At 36.6% G+C, this 17,085-nt stretch overlaps 1 pseudogene; it reads right to left on the reverse strand.

The window, feature by feature from the left end:
• Window positions 1-14,858: 14,858 nt before the first annotated feature.
• LOC123634853 overlaps window positions 14,859-17,085 on the reverse strand; it is an 81,657-nt pseudogene continuing 79,430 nt past the window's right edge.

Below are 17,085 nucleotides of genomic sequence, written 5' to 3' on the forward strand. Positions count from 1 at the left end.
AGAAAAAAATGATTGTCTTCTAACCCCAAGTGCTACAGTTATAAGTTGGGGAAGGTGAATTTGTTTTTGATGAATTCAATGGATAAATATGACATTGAAGAGTTTTGTATACAAAAGCCATAGGACAGAGGAGTTTGAACTTGAATAAGGAGTCAGAACCTCAAGTTCATCCACTTATTTAATTAATTTATTAGTATTAGAAGTGGCTTAGTTCATCTCAGTCATTGGAAGATCATTTGGTCTCTGGCTTTCTTCCATCTGCTGAAAAATCAAGAAATCATTACTTCTCTTCTCCATTGGTGTGGATATTTTTATTGGTGTGGTTGCTAGGTCCTGGGATGGTCTCCAATGACCCTTTGCCTCCTGGTAATCACAGCTTTATAGAGTCCTTTCCCACATTGCAACAGGGTTGGTCTGTGTGACCAATAGAATATGGCAGAAATAATGGTATGTCACTTCTCAGGCTAGGTCATAGAACACATTGTGGCTGCTGCCTTGTACTCCCTTGAATTCCTCACGCTGGGGGAAGCCAGTTGCCAAATCATGAGGACACTCAGATAGCTCTATGAGAGATCCATGTGGCACAGAACTAAGGCCTGCTGCCAACAGCCAGTGAGGAATTGTGGCCTGTCAATAGCCATGTGAGCGAACCGTCCTGGAAGCAGATCCACCGACCTGTTCAAATCTTCAGGTGACTGCAGCACCAGCTGATTGCTTGAATGCAACCTCATGAGAGACCCCCAGCCGGAACCACCCAGCTTAGTCACTCTCAGATTATTGACCCCAGAAACAGTGTGAGATAATAAATGCATGTTGTTTTAAACTGCTAACTTTGGGAAATAATTTGTTATACGGCAATAGATAACTAATACAGTTGACAAAACAAAAGTTGAATGTTCTTAGTTTAAAAGAAATAATAATAATAAATGTAGATTTTTATTATGAGAGCTGACCCTTAGAAACAAGCACTATTATCTATACCTGGCCTGTATTAGGTATTTTCATTTGATTAAAAAGGAAACTGAGAAACAGAAAAGTTAAATGACTTATTTTGTGGAGGGGGTGGTGGTGGCTAAGAATTGAAATGTAACTCTTTTCTTTTTCCACTTCTCTTTGTAATATGGCTGTATTAAAATATAAGTAAAGACTAAGTCCAAAATGACACCAACAATTTCAAAAGAAAGAGTTATGGTTTGAGCAAACTTTTATTTAAAGAGAAGTTTTCTGAGAGCCACTGTTTTAGTATTTTTTTTTTTTTTTTTTTGAGACAGAGTCTCACTCTGTTGCCCAGGCTAGAGTGCCGTGGCGTCAGCCTAGCTCACAGCAACCTCAAACTCCTGGGCTCAAGCAATCCTCCTGCCTCAGTCTCCCGAGTAGCTGGGACTACAGGCATGCACCACCATGCCCGGCTAATTTTTTATATATATATTTTTAGTTGGGCCAGATAATTTCTTTCTATTTTTAGTAGAGACAGAGTCTCGCTCTTGCTCAGGCTGGTCTCGAACTCCTGACCTCCAGCGATCCTCCCGCCTTGGCCTCCCAGAGTGCTAGGATTGCAGGCGTGAGCCACTGCGCCTGGCCTAAATATGAATATTTTTGATCAGTTGAGCAAAGATTTGTCAAGAACATCACTACTGGCCAGGGGATACAAAGATAAATAAGATAATAACATCTCTGCCCATGAATAGTTTATAGGTTAGTGGTGGGACAGATCATGTCAATAATGTGGGAAGAGTTCTGATACAGGTATTTACAGGGTAGAGGTAGAGCATAGAGGAGGTGCACCTAACCCAGGGTGGGAGGGAATTCAGGGAAGACAAATGACTTTCCCAAAGGCGTACTGTTACTTTGTGGCATTCTGAATCTGTCTCAGCTGTTTTCTGGAGACCTGGGCGTGGTCATAGCAGAACTGTGTGCTGCCTGCCTGCTTCCTTTCACATCTTGGTAAGGAGATCTCTGTGCTTTTCTGTAAAGACCCCATTCTATGACCACTAATTACTGAGATAGTATTCAAACTTTTTTTTTAATAAAATGACTTCTTTGTCTTTCAACCAGGATAAATGAAATGGGACAGAGATGCTAAGAAACAAAATCATTAAAATACAAAACAAAACCCAGGAAGTACAGAGGTATTGGAAACGTGAATTAAGAGACTGAAATACGTAATGTCAAACTGTAAGAAGAAAACATTTGGGGTGTGGAATTCTGAAAACAACTTATTAAACAATTCTTCTTCTTAGTGACTTGTCACATATTTCTAGCTACTAGTCAGTAAGAAATTTGTGGCCATGTGCTGATTTGGCTTTAAGGAAAGATTATACCTGTGGATCAATTGGGTAGAATCTGGACCTTAATTCCATCAGTTTGAACAAGCAAATTTCAGATATTTTAGAACCAAAGGAACTTCCAACAATCTCCCATGAATGAGGCAGTATGAATGAAGAGGCCTTTCATAACTTCATTTTGAACTCTGCCTACAAATCAGAGGTCAGCAGGCCCTTCAATCCAAAGAGGGTACAGCATGCCTGGAGGTGTTGCTGGTGCCAGTGTTTGCTCCTGTGGGACAGGCAGGGAACAAAAAAAGAAAAAGGAAGAGGGGACAAAAGGCAAAAAGAAGAGACTGGAAGAAGAGAAGAGGGACACAACGACAGGAGAAAGAAAAGGAAGAACTACTAACTATTGCTTGTTGAGTACTGCAAGCTGCCTTGCTATGTACTTTGCAAACTTGATCTCAATCCTCACAACAGCCCTATGAGGTAGTACTGTCAGTACCTTTGTTTTACTGATTAGGATACTGATGCTAAAAGATGATAATTTGCGAAAAAGCAGACAGCTAGTAAGTAGCAAAGCTGTGGTTTGAACTCAGGTCTGTCTGACGCCAAAATTTAGCACTCCTAACCATAATGCCACAAAGGAAATATGTTCACCTACTGGAGTCTGAGAGAGGACCATTACGGAAGACTGGGCTATTCTGTGGCTGGCCCTTGGATTTCTTTCTTTCTTTTTTTTTTAAGTTTGTAGACAAGTCTTTAACAGGATGAAGATCCCTTAATTGGATTTGCCTGTTACCCAATACTGCACACCACATCACATGCCGTGCTTCAGCTCCCTACATGAATCAGTTAAAACCTTTCCATTTAGTCTAATGAACCCTAATTTCAGACAAAGGTAACTGTCACCTTTTGTTTCATCCTGTGCTTTTATTTTTCAAATACCACAGCCAACCTCTGAACTCAATCTGCACTTGCCTATTGATGCATAAATATCTATAATATCACAGTAAATTAAATTCTATTTTAAAGGGTTTCTATTTAACAATCTGTCAGAACTTTCACAGCATTTGATTTCTGGTCTCCTCTGTCCAGTGACAGGTTTATCTCAATATGGCTTGATTAATGAAACCTTTTATTTGGTGTAAGCACACCTATTATTACCATAATCTCTTAATGCTTGCTTAGGCAACATTGAGGTCTGGCAGCAGACACTCTCAAAACTTCTAGCTTCTTTAGCTCCACCAGAACATTGGGTGAGATTAACGGGCCGGGAGACTGATGCCCTTCTAATGGGGAGCATGGTAATGTTAGTGTCAGTTAAATGATATAGCACTCTGTCTCAGAGGCTTGGCCAAACTCTCTTTTAACCTCTAGGGTTTAAAAAATGTTTCCCACTTAGTGCCAACAAATCCGCCTTCCTCTCCATTGCTACCATGTCCTTGCATGTCAGTCATTGGGGGGCGTGGTCGACGTCTCCCTCGGGAGCCGAGAAATTGCAATGTGCTCCGTGTAGCTGAGAAGTGGTTTGCAGTCTAAAATAAAAGAATATATTGAAAAAGCGACTCTTAATGAAGCCAAGGGGCCAGGCACTAATAGCTCTTAAGAAATAGAAATGACTTTATGATGGATATTCCACAAGCAACCTTTTCAGAACAGAAGAGTGCTATTGAATTATGTTTTGTTCCTGACAAGTATTTACCTCGGAGAGAAGCTGCCATTGCTGCTGGATTAGCTCCTTCGCGTCCTACGTGCTTCCAAAACACTGGGGGGAAAAATATCTTGGATTTCACATAGACTCAAAACGTTGTCACTCTGTTTTACATTGCTGTTAAATATTTAATAACATTAAAAGTGAGACATGGAAAATAAAATCTGAAACTTATTTGTGCTGCAGAAATTGTCTTCTCTGCAGTTTTCCTATCTACCAGTATTTTCTGTACTGGTAAAATGATAGGCTTCTGCCATATATTATACTGTTCCCTTATTTGTACCCTGTCTCCTGAGAATGCTTAAAACATCTTACACTTTTTTTTGTTTAAACTTTTTTTTTAATTTTTTTTTAGTTTGTGGTCACCGTGGCTTTAAATGCAGTTTATTTAAACTTCTTGAGGTAGGAAAGAGAATAAAGTAATATTAATAAGTATTATTCAAGTTCCTAATAAATAATAAAATAAAATCAGATAAAAGAAACAAATGAATCTGTTATTTAAAAAGGGCATTATGATAGTTAACATTCATTGTTAAGACTTGCATATTTAAAGGGAAAATAACCCCTAAAAAATTAGAAAAAAGTATTTTGTTTATCTAATGACTGTATTAGGTTGATTATTAATTTGATTACTTGAGTTTGCCATTTGTTATTAAATATATCTGCTCATACAGACTTTAAAACACAGAAGTTTTTTTTCTGGATGTTTTAGTACTGAAAAAAATATTATAGGAAATGTTTCTTTTAAAGGGGTCATATCAGATTTTTTATTATCAGTTTAGTGTTAATTAAATTTATTATAGTCATACTAAAAAAATAAAGTCTGGTTTAACTGTACTTTTGAAATTAGATACGTGGTTTAAGAATAGTCAATAAAATAAGAAAATAGAGAACCTGGTTTAATTTTAAATGATGCTGAATGTTAATCAAATAACTTTCAATAACATAATTAATATTAAGGATCTTTTGTTCTGTTTGAAAAATATATACCATTTTTCTTCATTAAAAATGTTCTTTTGCAAGAAATTACAGAAATCTCTTAATAAGATTCTGAGTAGATGATTATTATAATTCTCCAACATGTTTCTCAGTTTTTAGTTTATTTCACATCATGCTTTTTAACCTTCAACAACAAATATTGTTGTACCATGAAGACAGCAAATCTAAACAATTACATATGTAGTCCAAAGGCATACACAAGAAAATCAATATTTGACATCTTTGCAACTCCCTCTTTGCAGTAGCGTTCAATAGCTCTTATTCATTATACACTTATATCTCTTTCAGATTCGCCTTTGTCACTAGAAACCCATTTTTTTTTCTCCTTTGACTTCCACATAACTTCTTTGCCCTGTACTTTTACAGATGCCTTCTGGCTATAAATACTAATGAAACCTCTTTGCTTAATTCAATTTTGCTGGTACACTTACAGTTATGACCTAACTTTCCCACGAGAGAGACTGATTGAACATTCCACTACCTTATGGATGGGAGCAAACATTCTTACAGAACTGGACTGACAATTTCCATAATTATAGAATTCACAGCCTAATGACCTTAAAAAACAATAAAAAGATCTCTTGTTAATTCCATTTCTGTTACTGACATTCAAGATATTTCATTTTTCATGGGACAACAAATTTACTTTTTTATTTTCCAAAGAGCAGTCTATCCTTTCCCCCCAGATTAAATTTTCTGAATATTGAAGTATTCCATTGAATATTTAGCATTTCTTTGTCTTTTAAAAGTTAGAATATTTATGATCCTTAGAATGAGTTTGACTGATTTATAGCAATCAATTATAAGAGTACGTTTTCAAATAGCCCTTTTAAAAATGAAGAATAGAATAATTAAAAAGATCACAAGTCCTCCCTTGCATATAATTATTTCATTATTTCATTACAGTGCAGAAATTATTTTTGCTGACTGTGAGCAATTTTAATTGAGTGAGATCTGTGTTAATATACGATAGCAAGCAGTTCTTCCTAAGAAATAAGATCACTAATTGCCTAAATTTTTATTCAGTACAGTGAGTCTTATGAGTCACATTGCAATATAAACCTAATCATTAGGTAGAGTGGATACAATACCTTTTCTGTAGTGTAGATATCCTAAAAGCATAACCTGCCTGCTAATTTATTCCTTCAACAGGTTTATTGTCTTATTAAGCATTTGTTTTGTATAAAATTCTTAATCTATCCAGAGTATCACAGAAGAACTATGATAATGAAACATTAAAATTCAGACTTGAAGTTTACTAGAGCCAGCATGAATAAGCAAAGCTAAAACACAGCATCTTTAATTCTTCCTAAACACCAAAATGCTTAGCATCCTAGAATATATTCTGAAAGCTTTTGGCTTACAAATAAAGACTTTATTGAGGTATGGAAATCTTGAGTATAGCCAGAGAGCCTGTTATTAAGTGAAGTTAAATTAAATCTTAATAATAGCCATTTTCTTGCAAAAATCTAACATTCATCATAAACATCATAGTATCCTTGTCATATCTAAATATTTTATACATATCTAAGATATTTTCTTCTCAATAAATATTTTACATATATTTATTGCCATGGAGAGAATGTATAAATTGTAATAAAATTCCTCAGAACCACTATCTTCATGGCATAGACTATTTTGATGAAATCTGAGTGAACATTAAAAAAAACTTGTTTTTATGTATAGTTTAGTATTGAATATGCTGTTGCTGGTCTAACTTAGACCTTACAGTGAAAGTTACAGTATTTGAGTGTATTCTTAATTTAAATATAACTTTTGAAAGCAGAAATAAAATACTGGAAAAATTCGATATTTATTGGTAAATTCATTTCTTCATTTAGCAAATATTTACTGAGCATCTTCTATGTGTTAGATATAATTCTAATGTGCTAATACTACTTTCCCATACTCTTCCAAGAGCAGTGCTAACATTTTTGCCTTCTTTGCTTGGGTTTAAGCACACTGATTTGTTGCTAAGAGAAGTTTACCAAGTTAATATTTAAGTATCGATGTAGAAGTTATGGAGTTGTTTATAATTCTGATTTCTGGATTTCAATACTTAATGTGTCAATGATAACTGAAACCTTCTGGAACTCTGTAAGAGATGAATTATTATTGCGAATAGAACAATTTTTGTATTTGGAATTTTTTTTTACCGGAGGTCAAGAATTATGTGTATTATGGAGGGCAAAATAAACTATTACCTGTAGAAGTCTTTCTTACTGTGAAGGGATTCTAGCAAAATGTAGTGGGAGGGTGATACGATCTGCAAAAATAAGAACTAGACTGCCCAGAGTCCTGGATTCTACTACTGCTGTTTAACTAGCTGTAAGACTTTGGGCAAGTCTTGGAACCTCTCTGAACCTTGGTTTCCAAATCTGGAAAATGTGGGTACTAATCCTTGCTCTGCCTCCTCGTGGGGATGCTATCATGATAAATAGTAGCTTCTTCATTTGTAAAGTGAAAGTTTTCAAATTAGAGCAGACTTTAAAGAAGGGGTAGTTCATAAATCTCCTTGAAACAATGTAAATTTTTGTATGTATGTTCATATGTACATCTTTCTGGGTATGAAGTCCTTAGCTTTTGTCAGATTCTCAAATGGGCAAATGATCCAAAGAAGGTTAAGAAACAATACATTTGAAAATCTCTTACATCTTTCCTACTCTTAAATTCAAATTCCATTCTCCTTTTCTGAATAATAGATATGAAAGCACTTTGAAAGAGTGCAAAACAAATGCAAAGTATCATTCTCCATCTCCCTTTATGGATCCAGTCTATGTAAAAGTCATAGCCATACTTGAAATAGTGATATTATATTATGTTGCATAGGTTATTGAATAAACATATTGCCTGAGGGAATCCCTCAAATGCAAGGTTCAGTATTAGACCTCTCGGAGAATTAGAAAAAATAGAAAAGAAATCTAGATGACAGTGCAAAAATATTTTAATATATGTTCACTGTAGTTTACTGGGCAACATTAAACTAGTAATTAAACTAGTATGAGGCTACTTCCTTTGAGCTGGAGCTGCAAGGAAAAAAAAGAATATTAAAATTTTAAATTTCAGAAATGAACTTTTAGGAGACGGAAAACAAAAACTAGTATGAGGTTACTGATCTAGTTCTAGTCTGGATTAGGAAATTATAGCTGTGTCTCAATTTCCTCTTCTCTAATTCATACCTCAGAGGAGTATGGGAAAGGTTAGGTTAGTTAGATTAGTTAGTGCAGTTGAAAGTGTTTTTAGTCAACTGTACAGTGTTACACAAAAGCAAGGCATTCTCGATTGAAAGGAGAAAAATCCCACCATTAAGGATTTCCTGGTGTAGGGGTTGTCGGGATGGGGTATCAAGCTAGAATACCCTTAACTGGAGTGAACAGAATCTACTGCATAGGAAGAATGTTTTTCATCTAAGAAATAGTTGACTTAGGTGTAACCTTACCTCTTCCTTTCTAGATTTGAATTGGAATAGAGAGAAAAGAATATTTGGTTCTAAAACTTATTTTCTTTCTTACTAAGTGTGAGCGTGAGTTCTTACATAGAAGGCAGTGATTGGATCTTAGATATTTTTATATCCACAGCCCTATGCACACACTCAATAAAGTTTATACATTGAATGCCCTTGGGTTGGTTACTTACTTTCTGTGAGTGATATTTCCTCTATATGTAGGAATAATAATAAAAAAAATCTGGGTACCATTTATTAAGTACTCTGTACCAAATACTTTACCTATGTTATTTTGTTCTCACCTAACACGACCCTGTGAAATATTACCCCCATTTTAAAGGTGAGGATTCTGAAGTTTACTGAAGATAAGTGACTTACCTAAGGCCATAACCACCTTATAAATTTATTAGAAAGATAAAATTATGTAATGTATTATACATGATCATTCTTTGAAAACTGTTTAGGCTGCATACATGTAATGCTGCTGCTGTTGGTCTTTCACTTTTTGTTCTTTTTGTCAGATGTGCTAGCCTCAAAGATTTTACTTAATTAACAGCCTTCCCATTGAAATAAGAGGGTGCTTTGCTAGAAGCTTTAAGGTACTTTGTGTCCCAGAAATGCAGATTAGGTGATGACAAGAAATGGTTGCTATCAGGTCATCTTTGATATATCTGTTGTGTCACCAAGTAGCTGCTGCTGTTAGCTGAGAGAGCGAGTAAAGACGAACTATGAATATTTGGTGAATAAGACCCTTTGTAAGTATTCTGCTTGGAGCTCCTCCCATTCCCTCGCCATTAAAGTAGAGTAGTGCCTAGATTAAGATCGGGAAAACCAAGAAGTTCAGATCTAAAGCTAAGCTTCAAGGTTGGAGAATTACTCTTAACTCAGAATTGCAAAACCAGTAATCTCTGTGGGACCAAGCCCATGAGTTTGCTCTGAATCTCTTGGTTTCCGTGGAACTGAGGTGTATATTACTATGCTACTTGAAGTTGAAATACTTTAAAACTTCATAACATAGCAAAGACAGGCTTATAAGTATAGAATTGGACCATCTCCCAGCTTATCATTGGAGGAGTGGTAAAGTCAAGTTACAGGAGAACTGCTGATTACTACGAGGAGTTACCTTTTATTTCTGAAAACTATATTTCTACTTGGTTTAAATAATACCCATTTATGGGACAATTTTTGTGATTTTGTGCAATTTTTTCTGCTTAAAAAATTTAACAGGAGACCTGATGGAGGAGTTTGATCATTTATTGCACATGTACACATTCACTGGTAATGATGAAAGATTTGTTGGTTGTCTAGTTTATCTGAGAGACAGAGAGATCAGCCACGCCAGAAGAGAGGGTGGGGAATCTGGGCTCAGCGCCCAGGATTTTTCTTTGCTATTTGGATCACTGTGTTTGCTAGAATATTTAATTAATCCCTCTCTTGGAGTAATGCTCATTGCTGATGGCTATTGCTGAACTGAAATATTAAACCATATGTAATATATCTTCAATAAAATTTAGATTTAAAAGTCCCTAAATGATGTATGTGTTTGACAGTCCTTAATGAAAACTGATTAAAGAAATTTCAGAGAACGGATAGGCTTAATGGTAACAATTCTTTTCATTCATGTGGAAGGAAGTTCAGAATTATAAAGTGAAACATAAGGAATTAGCACAACATATTGGGTAGGACTGTGACAATTTTTGGATACATAGGTTTTTGTTTTTTGTTTTGTTAAATATTTGGCTCTTTTACTATCTCTCTGGCGGGGGTCTTTCCTGAAGTTCTTTAAGACAGTTCTTTTTGGAGTACAGTTTAGCCATGGTAGACTATCAGGAGGCTCTGATAATTCTCTTTTAGGTAATGCAATACATGGCATGATTTTCTCTTACTATTGAACCGATGCCTCAGCAAAGGGTTAGAGGAATTCTGCTGTTTGTAGCGAAAATCTTGTGCCAGGAGCATTAACCTTGAAGTTCTATACACTTTTCAGGTCAGGCAATTACCACAGTTATCCTAGTTACTTATTTAAGGATATGGCAAGGAAAGTCTCCAAAAAATGAACTGATAAATGTGAGTTGAGGGAAAAAAATCAATTTCCTTTTTTGTAAGGACAGATCCAGAATTGTAATGATGGAAAGAATTCTAAGATTCAGTGAAAATGTCTCTTGAACGGGTTGGAACAGGCAAATGGTCTAATGCATTGGGGTGTGCATGTGCATCAGCTGGGATAGAATATTTGAAATGAGACAGTTGAGGAATTTGATCAGCTGGGTGTGGTGGCTCGTGCCTGTAATCCTAGCACTTTGGGAGGCCAAGGCGGGAGGATAGCTTGGGGCCAGGAGTTCGAGACCAGCCTGAGCAACAGTGAGACCCCATCTTTACAAAAAACAGAAAAATAAGCTAGGTGTGGTGGTGTACACCTGTAGTCCCAGCTACTTGGGAGGCTGAGGCAGGATGATCACTTGAGCCCAGGAGTTTGAGGTGGCATTGAGCTATGATCATGACACTGCACTCTAGCCCAGGTGACAGACCAAGACGCTGTCTCACAAAAAAAAAAAAAAAAAGAACTCAGTCAAATCTAGTGGGCTTCAAACTTTGTTAAGCATTGAGTTCCTTTATGCAAACAAAACCTCATATGCTTAATATGTAAAACAGATGTAAGGGTAGCTATTCTCCTTGAAGCCAAAGAGGTTGCAACTGTTCGTATGCTTCCCCTTCTTTCTTCCTTATTAGCACAGTTTGAAAATTACTCATCTAATTCAGCTCTTTCATTTGACATATGTGAACATTCATTTCCAAGAGGAGTAAAATGACTTGTTTAAGGTTGTGTGATTGAACACATTAGGTCTGATTCCCAGACCAGTGCTCTGCTCTGTTACAAACTTTCTACTTCAAATATTCTCTGCTTCTTGGATGGAACTCTGGAAAGAAAGCAACTCTTTCTACTAGAATTCTAGGAAAAAGTCATGTGGTCAGGGGTTGTGAAGACAAGTGGGGGATATGGATCACAAATACTATTCTCTCCCTTCATAGGATGCGCATTTATTGATCATCTATTATGTGCAAGGCACAGCTTGAGGCTATAAAGAAAGTACAGAATTCCAGAATGGAAGAAAAAAAATCATGTATTTACTATTCTTTGCCTGTTTTTTCTCCTTAGAAATATGAACAAAGTGATAATTTAGAGAATACAAATCATATACTCACCATAATGGTTTTGGGTATGGACTCTGGAGTTAGACTACCTAGTTTTGAAGTCTGGCTCTGACAGGTACCTTGGGCAAATTGCTTAACTTCTCTGTGCCTCAGAATTCTTATCTGTAAAGTAGGAACAATAATATTACCTGCATCATAGAACATTTGTGAGGATTAAATGAATACATGTATTCATTTAATACATAAATGAATATTAAATATATATATATATAACTTAGAACAGTTAAATCTTAGGTAAATCTTAGCTATTGTTATTATACCTATGTTGCTCACAGTGCCAATTCAAGGGTCTCTGCTAAATCAGTGTTTTGGTTTCTTATGTATATTGTTGAACAAAACATATGGAATTATATTCTACATATCTAAGTTACTAAAGTATTGTCAGTTCAATTTGGTAATCTTCATTTCTTAATTTAGCAAATGGTGTGTTTAACTTCTATACAATATATATGAAATATACAGTGATATACTTCACTCACTCGTGACTCTTAAGATGCTTTGTACATCTTGAATGGGAATCTTGATGATCAGAAATATGTGACACTGGTGATAACCTTATGCTATTACTTATTCTTTTTAATACATATGGTATCTCCTCAAAAAAATAATAAAACTTTGGGCATGGACAATGTCATATGTATCTCTTTATGTTTCTAGAGTCTAGCTCTGTAGCCTGTACATAGAAGGCAATCGACAGATGTTTGCTATGTGTTCATGTCATGAATTCTACTGTTAATGGTAACATCTCTTCTCAATTTTAGTTTTTCTCTTCTAATTTTAAACTGTCAGCCTAACTATAATATCTTCTGTACTAATTTCTCTTTGTTCCACCGGATCTAAAGTTCATAAATTTGTTGAACCATGAATAAAAGCAAAAAGCTAGCACATGTAGGTACGAGCCATATGCATTGCTTTAATGAATAGTCATCGTGACATATGGAGGAGGACTGCCCGATTAATTATTGGGTTTGATGGAGTTGCTGCTTGCCTGCATGAGTTAGTCCAGGGGCCAATTTATAGTGGTAAAATCCTGTGATGGGCTGGTCTGACCGATAAACAAAGTAAATAAATGAACCAAGTTGATTCAGGAGCCTAGATAATTTGCTAGATTAGCATGGAAACATCATATTGCTTCTTAACAAGAAGGTTTACATATATTTTGGAGGTATGTAGAGTCTCATGGTGAAATCCCATTTACACATGTTTTTAGTAATTTAATAGGTTTCTTCAGCATGTGGAAACGTGCTATTTTTGTTCTTTGAGAGGCAATGATATGAATTGTGAGTCATGTTAATAGAAAGTCAAATGAACAGGTGTTTTTAAGACTAACTTTTTAAAGCAATAAAGGTAATGTGTATTCAGGTGAACAATTAAAACTCAACAGGATACAAAATGAAAAGTAAATGTCTTCTTCCTGCCACTCTTAACTCCCTAGTACTTCTTCCCCAGCAACAGACAGTGTTAGACATTTTTTGAATATTCTTCCAGATAATTTTTATGTATTTATACAAGCAGGACCTTATTTACCTATTTTTTTACAATTTGTTTTTTTCTCTTAATAAATTATTATAGACTTTCCATATCAGAACATATAGATCTACCTCATTAAAAATTATTGTGCAATATTCTTCTCTATGGATGTATCATAAATTAACAACTTCCATATCAATGGACAGTGTTTTGTTATTACAGTCAATGCTTCAGTGATTATCCTTTAAATAACATCTTTGCACACTGGTGTGATTTATCTGTAGGATAAATTTCTTGAAGTGGAATTGGGTAAAAGAATGTGCATTTGAATTTTTGATAGATATTGCCAAATTGCCCACTCAGAATAATATATGAGAATGCCTGTTTCCTTGTTTGGTATTCATTTGTTAAAAAGGAATTTTATTTTACCTTCTAATAGATATTTGTTTTTTCTGCTCCTTATTATTTCTGATAGATACCCAAATGTCCTTTGGAGAACCATCTCTTTCCCATGTAGTTGCTGGGGCTCCACCGGGAATAGACAGTGTGTCTCAGCCCTGGCCAATCAGAGTATTGAATCTTCCTAATAACATTATTGACTTAGGGGTGGACCCATGACTTAACTTGTTCCAATGCCCAAGGCTCATGTGACAGTCACTAGGAAGTCACTCTCTTTTTTGCTGGATTGACTCCTCGGAGGATACAGGCATGGAGTTGCTGAATGACACATTGCTTCCTTGTGGCATACCAGTATGGAGGAGAGTAAAGGTGAGAGATGGAGGCAGACGGTGCCCCTAGATCAAGTTTAAATGAAAGTTAGAAAAATCTACTTCTGGATTTTTCAGTTGTGTGAGCTAAAAAATTTCACTTTTTGATCAGTCTGCTTTGGGTTGGGTTTTTGGTCACTTGCAACCTGAAAAGTTCTATTGGATACTTGCCTCGTTCTCAGTGCCCCAAGACACTAGAAATTTTAAGTAACTTTAATAATTTCCTTTTATTGAGTACCTGTTATGTTAGTAGCTGTATGGCCTTGGCCAACTCAATTAATTTCCCTGAGCCTCAGTTTCTTTGTCAAGTGGCGATGATACTATTAATAATGTTTGCCTTATAGGATAACCATGACACTGAAGATAAAATATGGTGTTTGAGTATAGCAGACATTCGACAAATCATTGTTATTAGTAGCAGTACTTCAATTTATGAGAGACCAAGCTGTTAGAGGCCCAAAGAGATTTGATATTCTTTTAGGGGGCTTATCTTTGAGTTTATGGTCTTTTGTATACTGGTGAGAAGGGCATACATTTTGGATTTTGATAGCCCTAGATTCAGATCTGAGCTGTGGCACTTACCAGTTGTGCAAACGGAGGTTGTTTAACCACTTTGAGTTTCCACTTCTTCATTTGAAAAACACGAGTAATAATGTCAATCTCACAGAGGCTTTTGAGGCTCAACTGAGATAGCATATGTAAAGCATGACAGTCATTTTAAAAATTCTTATTCTCCGTAGGACGTTGTTACTGAATGTCCCAATATTTGTTATGCAGTGTTGTATTCATCTTTGTGCTTCCAGCACGTAGTGGTGTCATCATATAATTAGGAGTTGAAAAAGTGCTTGTTGAACTGAATGAGCCCTTGAGCTGACCATAGGACAACCAAAGTATTAGCATTTAAAGTGATTTCCTTTTTTTAGAAATTAATTTTCCATCAACCTTATTTCAGTTTTCTGTTTAAGAGTCTGTGGAAGAACCGCTTAAGACCACTCAGTGATCATTGCTACCAATTTAGTGGCCCAAGCAGTGGCAGCTACAGACTATTCTTCAGTGTCAGGCCGAGCGCTCCAGTCTTGAGTAGGGAACTGCTGAACAGGCACAGAGGGGAGCCGCACTCCTTCAGGCCAGTCTGCAACCTCAGGTTGAGTAGCAGTAAACTCAGGATCTGGAGCAGCCCATTTACTTGGAAATTCCTCCCTGCTCATGGTTTTTTCAGCAGTGGCCTGTTCTTCCTTTTCAATGTCTTCTAGCTCTCTGTAGAAGTAGACATCAGGCATGACCTCCCATGGGTGCTCCAGGAGGTGGTGCCACACATGGGCAGAACTTCCCAGGCCAGCATCTACTATATGATACCCACTGAGTGAGCTCCCTTCTTGTTGCCTAAGATAGCAATGATCACACAGTGTAGAGCAGAATCTGTGTGACACAGAGCGATGGTAGTCAGATTAACATAAAAGACCTCTGTAAAAGATGGGTGGTCAGTAATCATCAGAACATGTGGCTCCTGGAAGGCTGCCTCAATCTGGTTCGTAAAGATACCAAGAGGAGGGCACCTAGCAATAAGACTGGCTCCAATGGCAGCAGCAAACTTCAGCACAGCCTGATGGCTGGCATTCCTGGAGAATATGACACTGACGTCAGCTGGGTTTTCAATGGCAGCAGTGGCACAAGCCACCAGCAGAAGCTTCTTCTAGATCTTCAGATTTATGATGTAGATGTCATCACTTTTCCTTTTGTAGTGTTCCATTTGGACGTCAAAGTTGGTGCCACCTAAGTGGGTTCCTGCTACAAGGGATTTGAGGATATCCTCCTCCTTCATTTGCAGGGCACTGAGGGCTCCAAACGTTGTGACAGTTTCCCTTTCAGTTACAATGGGAACCTAGGACAATGCCATACGAACCCCTCTCTGGGTAGCATGGAAAGGTACATCCAGAGTTTGACTGCTAGTGTGCTCATTCTTCTGTGGAAATCCTGAAGAATAAAATGTTAAGGGAATTATTAAGCTAAGTGCAACACTCTGGCTTAGAAACTAGTATGCATAAGACCTCGAATTTCTTTCTGGCTCTCAATATGAAAGTCATGATTGTTTCCCTTGCGTCATCCTCTGCATGGGGCTTTTCATCTTACATTCTGGCTTTGCTCCAGGAGACGACACGCTGCCTTATGCCAGGGATCTGGTGGAAAGGTCACCCCCAGAATGGCCAGGCTGGGAGAAGCTCACTTCACAGCGTGGGTCCCGAACTGTGTTCCTTAATACTCCACCTCAGTGGGGTAAAAGCAAGAGTGAGAGATTCCAAAGGGGTCTAAAATTTAGATTTTGACCTGATAGTATGACTAGAAGGTTTTTTGCTTTGAATTACTGTAACTAGCAGTGAGTGAGCTTCTGTCATTCCCCCACCGAATAAAGAATGGAATTTATGATGAGTGGTTGTTAAATAGAGTGATCTGGACTTATTCTTTCCAGCCTAGTGAGACCCATCCCAACCTTTTACAGACAGTTTTTTTAAATACAACATGAGAAACCTCAGTGTCCTCTGGAGGTTCTTATAAATGGATGCCAGCCCCGTCTTTATTAAACTGGGTTTATACATCATATAATTGCCTGTCTTCACATGCCTCTTCCAGACTGTTTGAACACGAACAAAATGACTTAAGGGTTTTCTTCTGTTGTAAATACTGATCCTCAGTGGGCTTTTTTTTGTTGTTGTTGCATCAACTTCATCTTTTTCCATGATGTCCCTGAATTTCTACTTTTCTCAGTTTGTTTTTTAAAATCAATGTAGATTATGGCTACTGATTTACCTCAATCTAATTCAAAGTACTATAGCAGACATTTACAGAGTACCTATTCTATACAAAGCTTCAACACAGTCTTTAGAGCTGCAGTACCCAGTTTGGTAGCTATTTAAATTTAAATTAATTAAAATAAAATAAAACAATTCAGGTCCTCCGTTGTACTAGTCATATTTCAAATGTGCAGTAGCCGCGTGTGGCTAGTGGCTACTATATTAGCCAGCACAGATAAAGAAAGTTTCCAAAACAGTGGGAAAGTTCTACTGGACAGTGCTGTTACAGTATTTCAATTATTTAGAACTATAACTCACTACTTGTCTTTCATTTATAAGATAGTCAAAAACTCATGTCTTTCAATGAGAACTTTTTTAGTAATTCAGATAACATTTATTGAATTTTACTGTTAGGTACTAT

The sequence above is a fragment of the Lemur catta genome, chromosome 3 (genome assembly GCF_020740605.2).
Source record: "Lemur catta isolate mLemCat1 chromosome 3, mLemCat1.pri, whole genome shotgun sequence".
Classification (NCBI taxonomy): Eukaryota; Metazoa; Chordata; class Mammalia; order Primates; family Lemuridae; genus Lemur; species Lemur catta.